Source organism: Oryzias latipes, chromosome 5 (assembly GCF_002234675.1).
Source record: "Oryzias latipes chromosome 5, ASM223467v1".
Taxonomy (NCBI): domain Eukaryota; kingdom Metazoa; phylum Chordata; class Actinopteri; order Beloniformes; family Adrianichthyidae; genus Oryzias; species Oryzias latipes.
In genome coordinates, this window is record NC_019863.2 from 20,014,834 (window position 1) to 20,029,718 (window position 14,885).

Genomic DNA, 14,885 nt, shown 5'->3' on the forward strand with positions numbered 1-14,885 from the left:
GCCTCAGCTGAAATGGTCACTGTGACACCTACAGTACCCTCAGGGCTGTGCTGAGCTTTCATGTTGGAGGTAATTGCTGTGACAAGATCAGAAACAAACTGCTTTGTCCTCATTTTTTCTAAACTTCACGTGACCAGCAGCAAATGGCCAACTCCAAAAAGTGACAATGATTTATGAAGTAGCTGAAGATTACAGGTGAAGTGACAGAGACAGACAGACAGACAGAATCAGGACACACAGCAGCTCGGCAGCAAATGTAAAAACGACAACGTACTAGTCCTTGACCTAGTACTGATATGTTGCACCTTTGTATGAAAGTAAAGTACATGCTGGCTATCTTTTTTCTACACTGTTTGGCATTTATATAATTATTCTGCTGTTAGTGTCAGAACATCATATGGAGAGGCTCCTAATGAAATCCAGTCTCCTAAAGCAGCGGAGACGATGTTCCTCACACACACAGTGTTCTGGACTGAAAACAAAAAAAAAGGAAATATGTAGAGAACACCAGAAGAACACGAACTGGATTTAAATCAGCAGGTTTCTGAAAAATTGTGAAGCCCAGGAGGACACGTGAGCATTTCAGCACTTTCAGCATTTATTTAATCACAGATCTTATTTTACAAACAGCTCTTTTTACACACGTGTGTCAGACATCTGTGTTTTCCATGCAGTGTTTGTGTGTGACAGCAGTGCAGCGCGTGTGTACAATGCTCATTAATATTTCATGAGGTGGGAGGGGTGAGGAAAAGGGGCGGCGACAGATGGAGAATCAGAGGGAGAGACGGCGACAGAGAAACAGGAGGAAGAGGTGAGCAGCTGAGTGGAGGACGAGGACAGACTGGTTTTTCACTTCTGTGGATCAAAGGATCACGGATGGTCTTTGAGCTGGAAGCAGCTTTTCCTGGATGCTAAAGGATTGATTGACATGGAGGTTTGGCACAGCGCACCGCCTCTGCCACTCACCTGCATCCTGGTGTGACTCAGGTATAGAAGCATGTGCCCCTGTGTGTGTGTGTGTGTGTATGTAGGTGTGTGTGTGGGTGTGTGTGCGCGCTCAGGTACTGCTCACTGGAGCCTCTTTGTTCAGATGCTCCGAACTGTCTGCTTCTGAGATAATGATGGTGGTGTGGGGGTCTAGCAGCTAGAGGCTGAGATGAACTGGATCTCTCCTCAAATCCAAAATGTTCCTCAAAGTGTCATTTAGGAACAGATCAAAGCCCAGAGAGATTCTACTGTAGCATGGTCCACAGGGATGCTCAAAAAGCAGACTGAGTATGTTGAGTTTGAGGGTCATAAGCTCCCCTCAGAGGCTGTTTGGTCAGAACAAGGCCTGTGAAACAAATAGTTTGAAGTTCATAACTGGAAGTTGTTCTTTTGTCATTCCGAAAAACAACGTGAAGTTAAACAAATGTCTTTTTTTTCCTTTTGAGTTTCCTTTTTGGAGAATTATTGATGCATAAACAATAATAAATCTCCTTTGGATTTGAAGTAACAAACAGAAACTGAGTGGAAAATTCAAAAACTCTCTGCACCTTAATCAGGATGCTTGATGAAGAACTTGGAAATGGGTGCAGCCTCTCTTTGGACAGAAAGCAGTTTGAGGATCCAGAGGAGGCTGATGCTGGTGTCAAGTATGACCTCTGCTAACCTCAAGTTCACTTCAGAGCAGGAGCTTCTGAGCTGACCGACACCAGTATTCAGAAAATGAACAGTTTTTCCTGACCAAATGCAAAAAACAGATTTTCTGCTGGGATGGAAGGAATTGGGTATAAAGGAGGAACTGATCTGCAAAGATGTTCAGATAAAAAACAAGCAGAAACAGGCCAGAGGGTAAAGTCTGGGGTGTCAGAGAAAATTAGCTGCTGGAAAATTCTTAACAGAGCTTCATGCTTTGAATGATTCATCTGCTGCTGCTTTGATGGAAGTATGGTTTCATCAAACCATTGTCTCCATGTCGTCTTCTTTAATGCTGTGTTCAATGGGCCCTGGTTCTGCTGACGCCTCATCTGCGTCTGAAGGTGAATCATTTTAATGTACATGTTTAAGCTTCATCCTAAGAGTGGTACAAACCACTGTTCAAAGTCCTTTCAGTGAAGAGGTTTAAACAACCCATCCGATCATCTTTTGGTCTGTTTTTGGTCTTTCATTTATTATTATCCCATTTTAAGACAAAATTAAAAAAAAGTGTTTTGTTTTCTTGAACATAGTTCCTGCAGATAGGCAGTAGTTGATTAGAAATTTGCTTCTGAGTTGTCAGCAGGACTGTTGGTGGAGAGTAAGCCTACAACGCTTCCCAACATCCATCCGTTTACACTCTCTCCTGCTACCTTACAGCCCTTCACAACCCCATTCCAACATTACTAGTGAAACAAGCAATATTGGAGCTATCCAGCTGTACAGTTATGAGCCAGATGCCAGCTCAGACAAATGAAGAAATACTCAAATGAGGAACACAATTTTGAGATTAATTTTCTTTATATATGTCCTCCATCATCAGAAATATACCACACAAAGTGTTTGAAACACCAAAAGCCTCATTTTCAAGTCAGTGGATCTTAAAGGGAACCCACCTCGTCCAAAGAGCCTCTTTTTTCTGGAGTCAATTAATGCACATTTAAAAAGTGTGTTTGTTCCATACTTGCTTCTTTCTGAATGCTACTCTCTTGTTTGTGGTCAGGTGTGTGTGATTGTGTAGTGATGTTTGAAGTGTGAGCCTTACAACTCTCCCCTCACTCTCACATAGACTCTGACACACACACTCAAACACACTCGCACAGATACTGTGGTCCTTTGTTCGTGGGCGCTGTGCAGACGAGGTTAATGCAACCAGAAAACAGAAAGAGAGAAAGACTAATGGATGAGAATGTTCACCACAACTGTTCTGTGCAGAGAGGCCTCAAACCGACCCCTCCATCCCCCTCTTCTTCTCTGTCTCCCTCTTTCCTCCCTCCATGGCTGGAGGGAATAGATCAGAACAAATTGTCGTTCTGTGATCTGCCCACAAAAGAGCATGGATGAAGGTCGACAGCAGCTCTGATACGTCTGAATTTGGACTTGAAGGTCTTGGGGAATGTTTAGCTGCAGCTTCTCATTTGTGTGATCCTGCTTTTGTAAAATTATGTTACTGTGGAGATTTATTCCTTTTACTGCTCTGTCCATTTAATCTGTTCATCAGGTCATTGTGTGTGTGTTTATGTATATGTGTGTGCAGATGTGCCTTCATCAGCACATCGAATAAAGCACATATTCATCAGATTCTTAAAAAAATTCATAACACAGCAGAAACTTATTCCTGTCATGAATATTCCATCTGCTCAGGGTCCCGAATGTTCAGCATGAAAGCTGCAGGTTTTTTTTCTAGTGGAGGAGGACCAGTTCATCCGGCAGATGTGATTTCCTGTTTCTTTGAATAAAATAATTACAGGTATTACAAAGTTGCTAGATTTGACCTCAGAGCTCAAAAATACTTTTTTAACAGAGAAAACAAGAAAAGAGTAAGAGAAATAAACAAACCACATTTTTTTACTGATTTCTATCATCATAATATAGTTTGTGAAGCTACCCATGTTGTTTTTGTCTTTAAGCCTCTAGCCTGCAACTCAAATCAGCTCATGTTCTTTTGTACTGCTCTAGACTTTTTACTACTTGAAACAAGCTCTTTGTTCAGACCTCATATTTGCAAGACTAGCCAGCCTTCACAGGGGAGGTTTTAAGACTGTAAAAAACCTGAAGTGCAAACCAAAACCCACAGATTCCAAAGTCTAGCTCTTCCACGGATAAAGCTGAATCTGCTCATCATTCTGTGTCCGTTTAAAAATTGTGAAAGTTTCTTTATGTCCCACAGTGCAGAGGCCCTGAATTGCAAATCATATCAAGTCAAGACAAAAACATATTAAAGATCATACAGATTATTAAAAAAAAGTAAAACAAATAACAAAAAACAAATGTTACATTTTAGAAATTGAAACAAAATTCCAGAAACCAAAACACAATTACAAAAATAAATAAATAAATGAAATACCAATTAAACGTCTCAGAAAACAAAAAGTAATTTCCAGTAATCATAATGAAATGTCAAAAAACAAAACAGAATAAGAAAACCGGAAAAGGTAGGTACAAGGGGAAATTACTGATTTGATGATGACGACGTTAGATATTTGATGTCTTCAATGGCCGAATACTAATCAAAGTTTAATGTTTAGTACGGAGCATGTCCAGTATTGCTACATGCCACAAAACTTTTGATTGAAATGATGGACAAACATCAACATCCAATCGGTATTCTCCCGTAGTACCTACCTTTTCCGGTTTCTCTTTTTGTTTCATTTTGATTTCTAGAAATTACTTTTGTTTTCTAAAAGTTTTCATTCTTAATTTGTTTATTTTTTTTTTGTAGATTTTTTTTTTTTTATATCTGAAATATTTTTTTTTAAATTTGTGTTGCTTTTGCAGTTGTTGTAGTGATGTTTTGACATGTTTTGGTGTTGAGTGATTTGTAGGTGTGATCTGCACTCCAGGGCCATCGTACCGCAGTGCTTTAAAACAGTGTTGGAACTGAGAAGAAATTTACAAACCTTCCAACCCTTTTATTTGTATTTTTTCATTCACAATTGAAATTTAAAAAAAGGAAGTAAATTCCAATACCAGGTCTGCATAGATGAAACAAAGTTGCTTCATAAATAGTGATTTGAATTGAGGGTTGCATGGACTGAAAAATAAAGGCCCTGCGATGGACTTGGGTGTAGAAAATAGATGGATGATCATTAAAGACCATAAGCAAAGTCATTTTCTGCCTTGTAAGTGCAATGAGAAGGGAAAAAGGAAGACTGGAAAATCAATTCACAGGTTTTATGAACTGATGGTATCGAGCAATTGTTGATTGATTTGAACCCATAAAATTGATTTCTTTTAAACGAGCTCTACTCGGTGATGTTCATGATTTAGAGTAGAGGGGAAAACCTTCTGTCCTCTGTGTTCCACATTTTACAGTCACATCTTTTTCAGTTGCTTCACTGAGTATTTCTCTCGGTCTTATTTTAAGTCCAAACTTGCAGCTGAGTCCCGTGGAAGCGCCTGCGCTCTCCAGCTGCTTTATCCACATCCCGATGCAGCTGTCTGTGTGTGAATGGGTCAGCCAAATGCACAAACACTGTTCGGGTCATGAGGTTCTGCTTTGCCTGCATGTTCTGGGTCTGCAGTAGAGTTTATGGACTAGTTCTTGTTTCCTAGTGAGGTAACCAATGAGTGATTCTCTGAGACAAGTGCTATGGGCGTGTACAGGTATTGATCTCATGCACCGCTGCTGTCTTCTGCAGTGTTCATCCAGGTGACTGCATGTGTCAGAAAGTGTTGTGGTACTGTGGCTCCACCCCAAATACTGGGGACAGGAGGAATATTTCATTAATTTTGTTTTACACTCAGTGACTTTAGACCCGAGGCTCAAGCTGACTGCTCATTTGTGAAATGGCTCTTTAACTGGTTAAGCAGTTGCATGAACACGAGTTTACTGGACTGGAATGAACTGGACTAGATTGGATGTCTTGAATCTGCTTCAAACTGGGTTGTAAATGTCAACCTGTGGTCTCTGTAGTTCTGGTTCCTTCATCTTTGGTAGGTTTGATGGAGTTGAGGCGTCAGTGCTCCTCACTTTTTAGATGGACCTGTTTCTTTTTTTCCAAGCTCTATGTCATTGTTCTCATGAGGTCTCATGCCATGTACACACAGCACATGTGACGCACAACCAAGAACATGCTAAACATGGGTTCTTGAGCATTCATTAAGCCCAAAGTGTTCACACTGGAATAGCAGTTTACAAGCGCATTTTTGCCACTTAAAGTTGGAAGAGGCTTGGTGCGAAATGTCAAAGCAGTGCAAATTTCTCCAGGCTTTTTCTTTCACAGCTTTATTCCCATACATAAAAGACTTGGTGTGTTATAACCCCGGGAGGGCACAAACTGCAATTATTATTTTCTCCTTCACGATCAATATTCAAACAGTTGGAACCTCCATGAATTCAAACGTCACTACCAAATCCAAGTTGTTGATTGGTCAAAGATCAACATGGTTAAACTTTCAACATGCGTTCAATGGACACGTGTTTTGTACGTAGAGTCCGAAAATGGTAATAAAAATTCTGTTGCTACGCTTGAAGACGAGGGTTTTAAGCCCAAAATGCACACATACGTGTTTACTGGTACTTTTCATTGGAAGTGGCCACTTGAAAATGTGATGCTGAGAGCTGTGTGGATGTAGCTTCATACTTTCTGTTTTCCTCAGCTGCGTGTACTCTCATGAAAATAGGCTTAAGAAAATTCTTACCTCTTAGTTTCCATCTAAAACAAAACTGTTAGAGCTGTGTTCACATCCACACAGGTTAAGATGTGCAAATATCATGGTTAACAGTCTTTTCCAGCAAGTTTTGTTTGCTCTGATCTGTTTCATTCCCTTTCATCCCTGATTCCCTTTTGAAGAATAAATAAATGCTGTGTTCATACTGTTGGTGTGAGAACCTCAAGAGACAATTGTGGTTCTGGTTGTGGTTCTGGAGTGCTAGCAGCCTCACAATGGGTAAAACAGTCCAAACATCCTGGATAAACTTGTGTCTCAGTGGTTTTTGTTGAATCTACGATCAGCCAGTGCTTGAATTTTTGACGCTGTTCAGAAAGAATTATCTCAATTTTGGTTGGTTTCTGTCCTCAAGCCTGAATCCTTCCAGCTGGAAGAGTTGCTGAAATCTTCTGGGAGGTGACAGCTCAGTGTCGCCTGCATGAAGACGGACCTTTGTGGTTCCAGCTAATGCAGAGCAGCAGAGCGTTGGTTAGAGCTGTGAGCTGCTCTCTTAGTCGCCTGCCTCTTGTCTGATCCTCTGCACTCACGCATGCACAAACACACGCGCAACAGCACTGGAGGAGGAAGTGCTGAGGGGAGCTCAGGCAGAAGGAGCGTTTTATCCATAATGTTCAATTTGATGGGAGGAGGAGAGGAGGATGAATGAGTTTGTAACAAAGGAGGATGAAACCAGATGGACATTGATGACTGAGATGAGGCTGAGGTCATATTGTCAGGTTTTACTCATGCACGTGCACATGCACACCCCCGCAGACACAATGATTACAATAATTAATTATACAAGGGAAATAGGGAATGACAAGTTTATATGTGTGTGTGTGCGTGTGCATGGGTGTGTGTCCTGTAAGCATGGCTACCAGACCTAATTTGCCAGCACAGCTCATCTGCCTCCAGGTTACCACATTAATAAAAGCTGCTCTGCTGCTGGCTGCCTTATCCCGGGGCCTCATAAAACGAACATGCACACACAGGTGCACACTCACAGGAAGGAAATGTCTGATTATTTGTTTTTCTATTTGTCTAATTCAATGTTCTCGTTGGAGATCTGGCTCAGCTGGCTTTGTTCTTTTTCTCTGTGCTTGGACTCCGGGGGCCTGAAAATCAAACCACAACACAGACATCAGTCTCAGTGCCTCCAGCTGCAATGTCAGGTCCTTGAACAGAAGAGCTCAGTCTCTGTTATGGTGGTTTGATGAAGAGGGGGTGTCATTGTTTTATGTGTCAAACTTCCTTCAAGGAACAATTGAGAAGGGATTGGTGTCTTCTTGTTCTCTTAGATAAAGTCATGCTATGACTTCAGGTTATGGTCATTTAGGTTTTGTGTCACAGTTGCACCGTGCTACAGCTATGAATTATCACAGCTTTTTTTGTTTCAATTAGTCAAGAAAGCTCATGGTTCAAAAATGTATTGGATTCTTAAAAATTAAGACAGAGATAAATCTTAAAATACTCAAAAGCTTTCCAGATTAAAGATTAAAAAAGTTTTAATTTTCCTTCTTCTTTAGCATGACCCCTGATCCCATTCTCCTGCTGTTACAGGAATTTTGGAGAAAACATGCAAATGAAGTAGTTGTTTAAATTGATTAAAGTAAAAAATGTGAGATTGTGAGGTAAAATATTCTGGGTTAAAAGTTTTTTCATAAAAGAAAATATTCTGTTAAATTAAAAAAATACGGAGGTAACAATCGCTTTTTAGTAGAAAGTGGGATACCACAGGGTAATATAGTGAGCACATCCATTTTTCTGTTACAATTAATGTGAGTAATGCAGTACATTGTCTACAGATAATGGTGTATGATAGAATGGAGAAAAAAATCCCTCACCAGGTAACAAAATAACTGGAATCCTGTGGAATGGTGTTGATTTATATTTTTATTTTACAAAACTAAGTTTTGATTTTTTTAAACACAATAATATAGGCAATCAAGCATATTAAAGGGCATTGTAGCATAATACGTAGAAATAGAATAAATGACTGAAAATTGAGTAAGGCTGCCAGGATCAGTTGTTTGGGTTTTATTTTTTGTTATACTTGCTTTTATCCTGTGGAAGTTTTTTTTTTGTCAGTTTCTTACAAAAAACAGGTCAAATAGGCCTATAGGATATAATTTATTTTAAAATTATTACTAAGAGACAAATAACTACAGTAATCATGATAGACAACTAGTTCACCTGCTCATTTTTGAGGATAAATGAGCTGTAAAGTAAAAAAAGAAAAAAAGTGTTGATTCTTGTTTATTTTCAAGAAGTGAAAACTAGCATTTAGCTCCCAGCACTGATGCTCAGTAAACTGTGTGAGGGGATTGTAAGCTCTGACTGCATGCATTTGTTTAGTGGTCGTGAATAATGTGAGTCATTTTTCCTTGAAAATATAGCTCCACTAATGTGAGCATTGAACCTTTACAGTTGTACTAAGCGTGCATGTTGGTGTGCTTCCTTGCAGTGGTGAAGTGTGAGCTGCTCCAACAAGCTCACAGAGCAGTTCTCCTGAGGAGCGACAACCTGTGAGGCTGCAGACGGCATCTGGTGCTCTGTGGCTGACGAACTCCGGTGAGTGGAGGGGTTCTGATCTCTTGATCTCACGTCAATGGACACCAACAGTTAGGATACTGGTCCCAGTGCAGAGTTCAGATGCACCAGGCTGTCCACAGCTTGGCGATTAGTGTGAACACTCACATTAGTGATGGAGCAAGCCAGTGAGACTTGTAGATGACACTATAACAGCCCCTGTTGTTGAGGCTTTCCTAACAGTGCATAATGCTGATTGTGCATTAAACAGTCTGATTCCCCTGGTCCGCACCAGTTCTAAGACAACTGATAGGTGCCGGCGGCCAAGCTTGTTCTCTTACCCAGTTAAGCTTCATCAAGAACTATTTCAGAAGACAGATTAGTTTAACTAGAGAAGCAACAATTCTAATTTGGACAGCTGATTCCGTCTGTTTCCGTTTCTGACATTATTAAAACTGCCAACACTTAACAAATGGCTAAACAAGAATTAATTCCCAAACTTGAAAACTAACTTTTGTTATGAAATCGGAAACAGTTTTTGCCTGTCAGACAGATTTCAGTTATATAATCCTGATTTTGAGTCAAGGCATCTGGACTTAAAGTCCCACTCCAATCATCCTTTGATCTATTGTAAAAGTGTTCCCAGTGCTCTTTTAATTATAATTATTCTGTTCTTTTTATGTTTTTAGCCAAAATCAACAATAATTTCCCATGAACTCTTTGTTTACACTCTCTTCTGCTAATTTGTAGCCCCTACTTTACCTCAAGCTAACATTACAGGTGAGATAAAAATGGCAAACAATATTGGAGCCATCCAGCTGTACTGTTTTTAACCAGATGCCACCTTGGATGAGAAAAAACAGACGTTACATGGATCTAGTAGATTACAAGTTGATGGTTTGGAATCGCGTGGAACAGGGAGCTTGTTGTCTACCGACTGCAGTTTGTACGTGACAATTACAAGCTTTTTCCAACTGCATTTTTTTGTCTGCTCCTAATTCACAACAATTTGAATTAAAAAAAATACTCAGAAATGCCATTTTTAGCTTAATTTTCTTTTCATATGTCCATCATCAGAAAAATACAAGAAGAACATGTTGAAAACACACACAAAAACAATTTTTATTGAATTGGATCTTTAAAATGTTCTTCCTTGAAAGGCTTTACCACTCATCCAAGTTGCTTAATCAGTCTGATAAGTGTATTTCAAGAAAAAAGTCTGGATGCCATGACTTTTTTGCCTTGCCATCACCTAAATAAATACGAACCTTCACCAACTGATAAAAGATTGTTATTGACTTAAATTAAAGGTTAGTAGGAAACATTTAGGACAATGTCAGAAATCTTAACCCTACAGAAAAAGTTGGACTTGGGAGCAGAAATGGGCTTTCGGTTAATGGAGGTTTGGATGAGAAGTGTCTTCAAATCTGATACCTCCCTGAGATGTCTTAGAGCAAGGCCTTAGACTTTTGTTGCTCCAGTGGAGCAGCTTGGAGACCAAGGGGTTTGGGGTTGAACTGGACAGTGTCTGTACTGAAAACAGGGAGGGGTTCACTTAAAAACCCTTAAGTTTGTGTTTATTCATAGTCTCTAACGAGCCACTTGGGGTCTGAGTCTGAATTTTGTCCGTGTCTTTACCAGCACACACACACACACACACACACACACACACACACACACACACACACACAGGCGCTCTCAAACGCTTTCACACACACACTTGCACACACCTTGGACGAAAGCTTTGATAATGGTGCACAGAGCTCCAGCTTCAGCCCCCACCAGGCTTCATCTCCCCATTCACTTTCTCCTCATCCTCCTGTCTGCACTACTGTTGACTGTTGCCTTATGCCTTCACTAGTTCCCCCCACCATTCCTCCATCCTTTTGGGACTGTTGCTAAGAAACCTTGGCAACCACAGAGTTGTCTGATTGGACAAGAGGTAAGGGGGGGGGGGGGCGAATGAGTTGGAGGAGAGCAAAGTGTGTGTGTGTGTGTGTGTGTGTGTGGGGGGGGGGGTTATAGGAGTGAAAAGTGAGATCCAGATGTGGTAATTAAGTGAACTGACATGAATAAAGGAGTTCCCCAGGATGTGATGAAGCTGCTGGCCTGTAGAAGGGAGGAGAGAAACGGATAAAGAAAAAGGGGGTTGGGTGGAGATGGAGGGGGTAAGATAGGCTAAAAAGATGAAGGCTAAGGTTTTTAGCAGAACCCAGTCAGCTAATTCAGCAGGGATTTATTTGCTTTGGTGAAAATTCCAGAATTGACATGTCTGTAGCTCGCCCAAGCTGACCTAGATTAAATAAACCAGGTTGTTTTCACAAACCAGGCACCCGCCTTAGTAAAAAACACACTGGTACTTAATGGAGCATTGAGAACTGTAAACCCAGAGGTTTTTAAATATTCTTTTGTTCAAGATCTTAATGTGCTGCACTAAGAATCATTTGTATATATGGGTTTGATTGGCTGCTCTTTCCCCTGGTGGGCGTGACTTGTGACTGTGAATGGCATGCCTGCGGGCTTCACTAAACGGCCTCTTTGTATGTCATGAATACGTGATGTAGTGACAAAGGTGAGAGGGATGGATGGGCATAATCTGCCTGTCAGCAGGACATCTTTAATGTTCAGCTGGGGGGGGGGGGGGGGGGGGTATACAAAGGCTTTTGCGTCAAGCCTTCTGGAAGGAAGATTCTCACAAACTCAAAGGTTGCACATGCACGGGAACTGAAACAACGATTGAGCCCAAACCGTCAGGTGGATTGATAAATCCAGGTGAAATCCACCTGCTCCTGAGCTGCTGGTCTGTGTGGAAGGACCTGACATTATTGTAAAAACCTTGAATGATTCATCCATCATAAAGCAGCCTCTCCCCAGGGCCACACACATGCATACACCTATACACACACACACACATAGATCAGTCCAGGTCAATCCCTCTTTTCTGCTGCTGTCTTCCTCTGTGCCTCTCGGTGACCGGCAGAAACACCTCCGTCATCTTCTTTCTTCATCCACACCTCCTTCCCTGGTCTTTTCAGTGAAATAAATAAGTAAACTAAATTCATCTTAACTGCCTTTGCTCGTCCTCATGCACTCGTCTCCTGTTAAAATTAGGTCACTCTGCAAAACACGGAGCTGGAGCTCCTGCCAAGCACAGCATCCGTATTTTCGCATTCATTGCCTGGCAACCGTGCGACTGGCCTCCATCCCCTCACCCTCCACCCACCTTCCCTAGAGGTTGTGCTCAGAGCGCTGGACTGTGTTTGAAACCTGACTCTGTTTGCTCTGCCTCCATGCAGCCTGACAGCTGACCGAGTTTGTCTTTGTCCAGGAAGGACGGTTTCCTTTCTCCCTTTATTAGACGGTTGGATGAGGAGATGAGGTCCCAGCAAAGAAACAAGTATTCAGAAAAACAGACCATCATCAAATCAACCCTAAACTGGTAGTGTTTTTTATTTTTTTTATTTTAACAATTTTGCCAAAAAAGGAGTAGAAAAACATCTTTTAAACAGGCTGTACAAAGCCTAAAAATCCAATTAAAAGTCAAAGCAAGCAGAACACAACTCTAAAACGGGCCAAAAACAAGAGAGTACAGACTGGAATACAGACCTAAAGTGAGCTATAAAAACAACAAAAAAGATGATAAGATGGTGGAAAGTAGATTAAAAATGTCCCAAAACTGGCTAACACAGACCAAAAGGTCATGGCTGTAAACTGTCACAAAACAGACTTAAAACAATCTGAAGGTGTGGTAAATATAATCTGAAAACTTTCATTAACAAGGCTGTATGCACCTGAGTTTAGATTTTGCGTGTGTGCATGCATGTTCATGCGGCCCAAAGCAGTGTGCAGGCCTCAGCGTTCACATGCATGGATGGAGGCAGACCCATCAATATTGGGGGTGTGAGTGCAGAGCTGTTATGGATCACTTGGGAATGAGTGATAGACTGAGGGACCCCCCCCCCCCCACCTCCCACTGCTCCCCACATTAACAGCAGCTTGGTTGTCCCCGTGAGGCCTCTGAAAGCTCAACCAGCTGCTGTATTTGAAGGAGAGTCTCTTTACTGTTGTTCATGTCACAGGCCTCCATGTCGATATCAATATCATCCTCCATATTGGTGCATGCCTCAAATAAAAGTTTTTCATTACACGCACTAAACTAACCTCAAGTCACATGTAAGCAGAGTGTCCAAAAATAATATGTATTTTTAAAATAATATAGATAAAAGTATTGCTACTTCAAAAAATATTACTCAGAAGTAAAAGTGAAGCAAGACTAAAGCTGTAATGACAAAAGTACTCCAGTTTGGTGTGACAAAAGAAACTTGTGTGGTTTGTAGTCTAACACCTACGGTGGCCCCGAAGTTCAAATCATTCAACAAATCACTAACACTGCTTTTTAAATTGACGTTGTGATCTTTAAAATGTTTTTGTATCGAGTTATTTGTTGAATGATTTGCACTTCAGGGCCACCGTAAACACCTATTGGTAGATGCTGAAATAAAAGTTTAAATGAGTGGATAAAGGAAATTTCTCTTATTTAGTGTATTTGGTGGGCTAAAACACTTTTGGTTCTATTGGTAAAATACAGAAATTCAGCCTTAGTTTCGTGTACAGGTGAAAAAATGTTACAGAAAAGAGGTTCTCATGTGATTTCAACATCCATCCATGTTCCAACATTGTTCAAGTTTGTTGGAGATAGATTGATGCCTTCAGCGTGGTTTACTGTTAATGTATTACTACACAGATCCAGGCCCATGTGTACCTTTTAATAAAGTTATCTGCCAATACCACGTTGTTGTGAATCCCTAAAATAAAACAAACATTTCATTAATTCATTCATTCATTCATTTATTTTCGTAACCGTTTTTCCCTTTCGGGGTCACGGGGCTGCCGGAGCCTATCCCGGCCACTTGTGGGCGAAGGTGGGGGAAAAAACAAACATTTCAAATTAAAAAATCTTGCAGGACAGTTACAGCCCAAAATAAGAGTAGTGTTTTATTATCCTATATTTGTTTGAAAAAAATAAAATGAAAACAGGGTGCTAAACAACTATTCTGATAAGAATCGTTTTTAGCAAAAGTTACCTAAATAAATGTGACTGCATAAATTTAACTAAATTTCACCCTCTTCTGCACATAAGATGATGTTTTCCACAAAAGGTCATCTAACACACACACAAACACACACATAAAAAAACAAATGTAAAGGGACTTTGATTGAGAGCACCTGATCCAAGGAACGAAGACAAAATGTAGTTTCTATTCTGGAAATCACAAATGAGACAAAAACCAAAGTGACAGAATTTGATGAAGATGATTTCAATCATTTCCAGGACAGGTGTAGAAAATCTGCTCACCTCGGAAATGAAAAGCATCATGGCTACAGGACGACCAGCTGTCTTCCTATAGTGCAGTGGTTGGTGTAGTAGAAACTGTATAATGCTTTGCATGCAGTTAAGAAAGCTTTGATTTTAAGGATGATGTTTTTTGGGATACCCTGTGGCACAGTGGCTAGCGCTCTCGCCTAATAGTGCCCTTGTTTGAATTCCATGTGTCCCATCCCACCTGCGGGTTTTTTTTAGGAACTCCATCTTCCTCCATCAAAAACATTATAGGTCAGTTGATCACTCTGCATTGTCCCTAGGTGTGAATGTTAGTTTGTGGCTCTGCAACTGACTGGCGATTTGTCCAGGGTGTATCCCGTCTTTACCAAACAGTAGCTGGGATAGGCTTCAGGAATCTGTGACCCCAAAAAGGATGTATTTGGTTCAGAAAATGGATGGTTGGATATTGTCATTTTAGTGGAACATCTCCATACAGAAACACAGAAACTGTGAAATGTAAAACAGTACAGTATAGTGCTGCAGTAGACTCTGCAAAGTGCAGCCATCCTGCAGAAAAGGAAAACTGCTCCAGCACTAGCTGTGAAGGACGGCTTAAGCAAAAAAAGTAAAGTTCAGCACTGCAACTGAAGCTGTAAAGTGAAGTGCTGCTGCAGAAAGTGCTGCAGTAGATTCTCCAAAGTGA

General features: G+C 40.8%; 1 protein-coding gene across 15 annotated transcripts in view; it reads left to right on the forward strand.

Moving 5' to 3' along the window:
- Positions 1–14,885, forward strand: part of nfasc (neurofascin) — an 82,580-nt gene that overhangs the window by 18,073 nt on the left and 49,622 nt on the right. For 3 of the 15 annotated variants that reach the window (XM_020703350.2, XM_020703356.2, XM_020703352.2), the window contains exons 1-2: positions 732–987; positions 8,795–8,901. The gene's annotated coding sequence lies outside the window, so the exon portion shown is untranslated. Of the gene's footprint in view, positions 1–723; positions 988–8,794; positions 8,902–14,885 lie in introns of those variants that run through there. The other 12 variants (XR_002290258.2, XR_002290261.2, XM_020703345.2 and 9 more) reach the window with 8 other exon arrangements.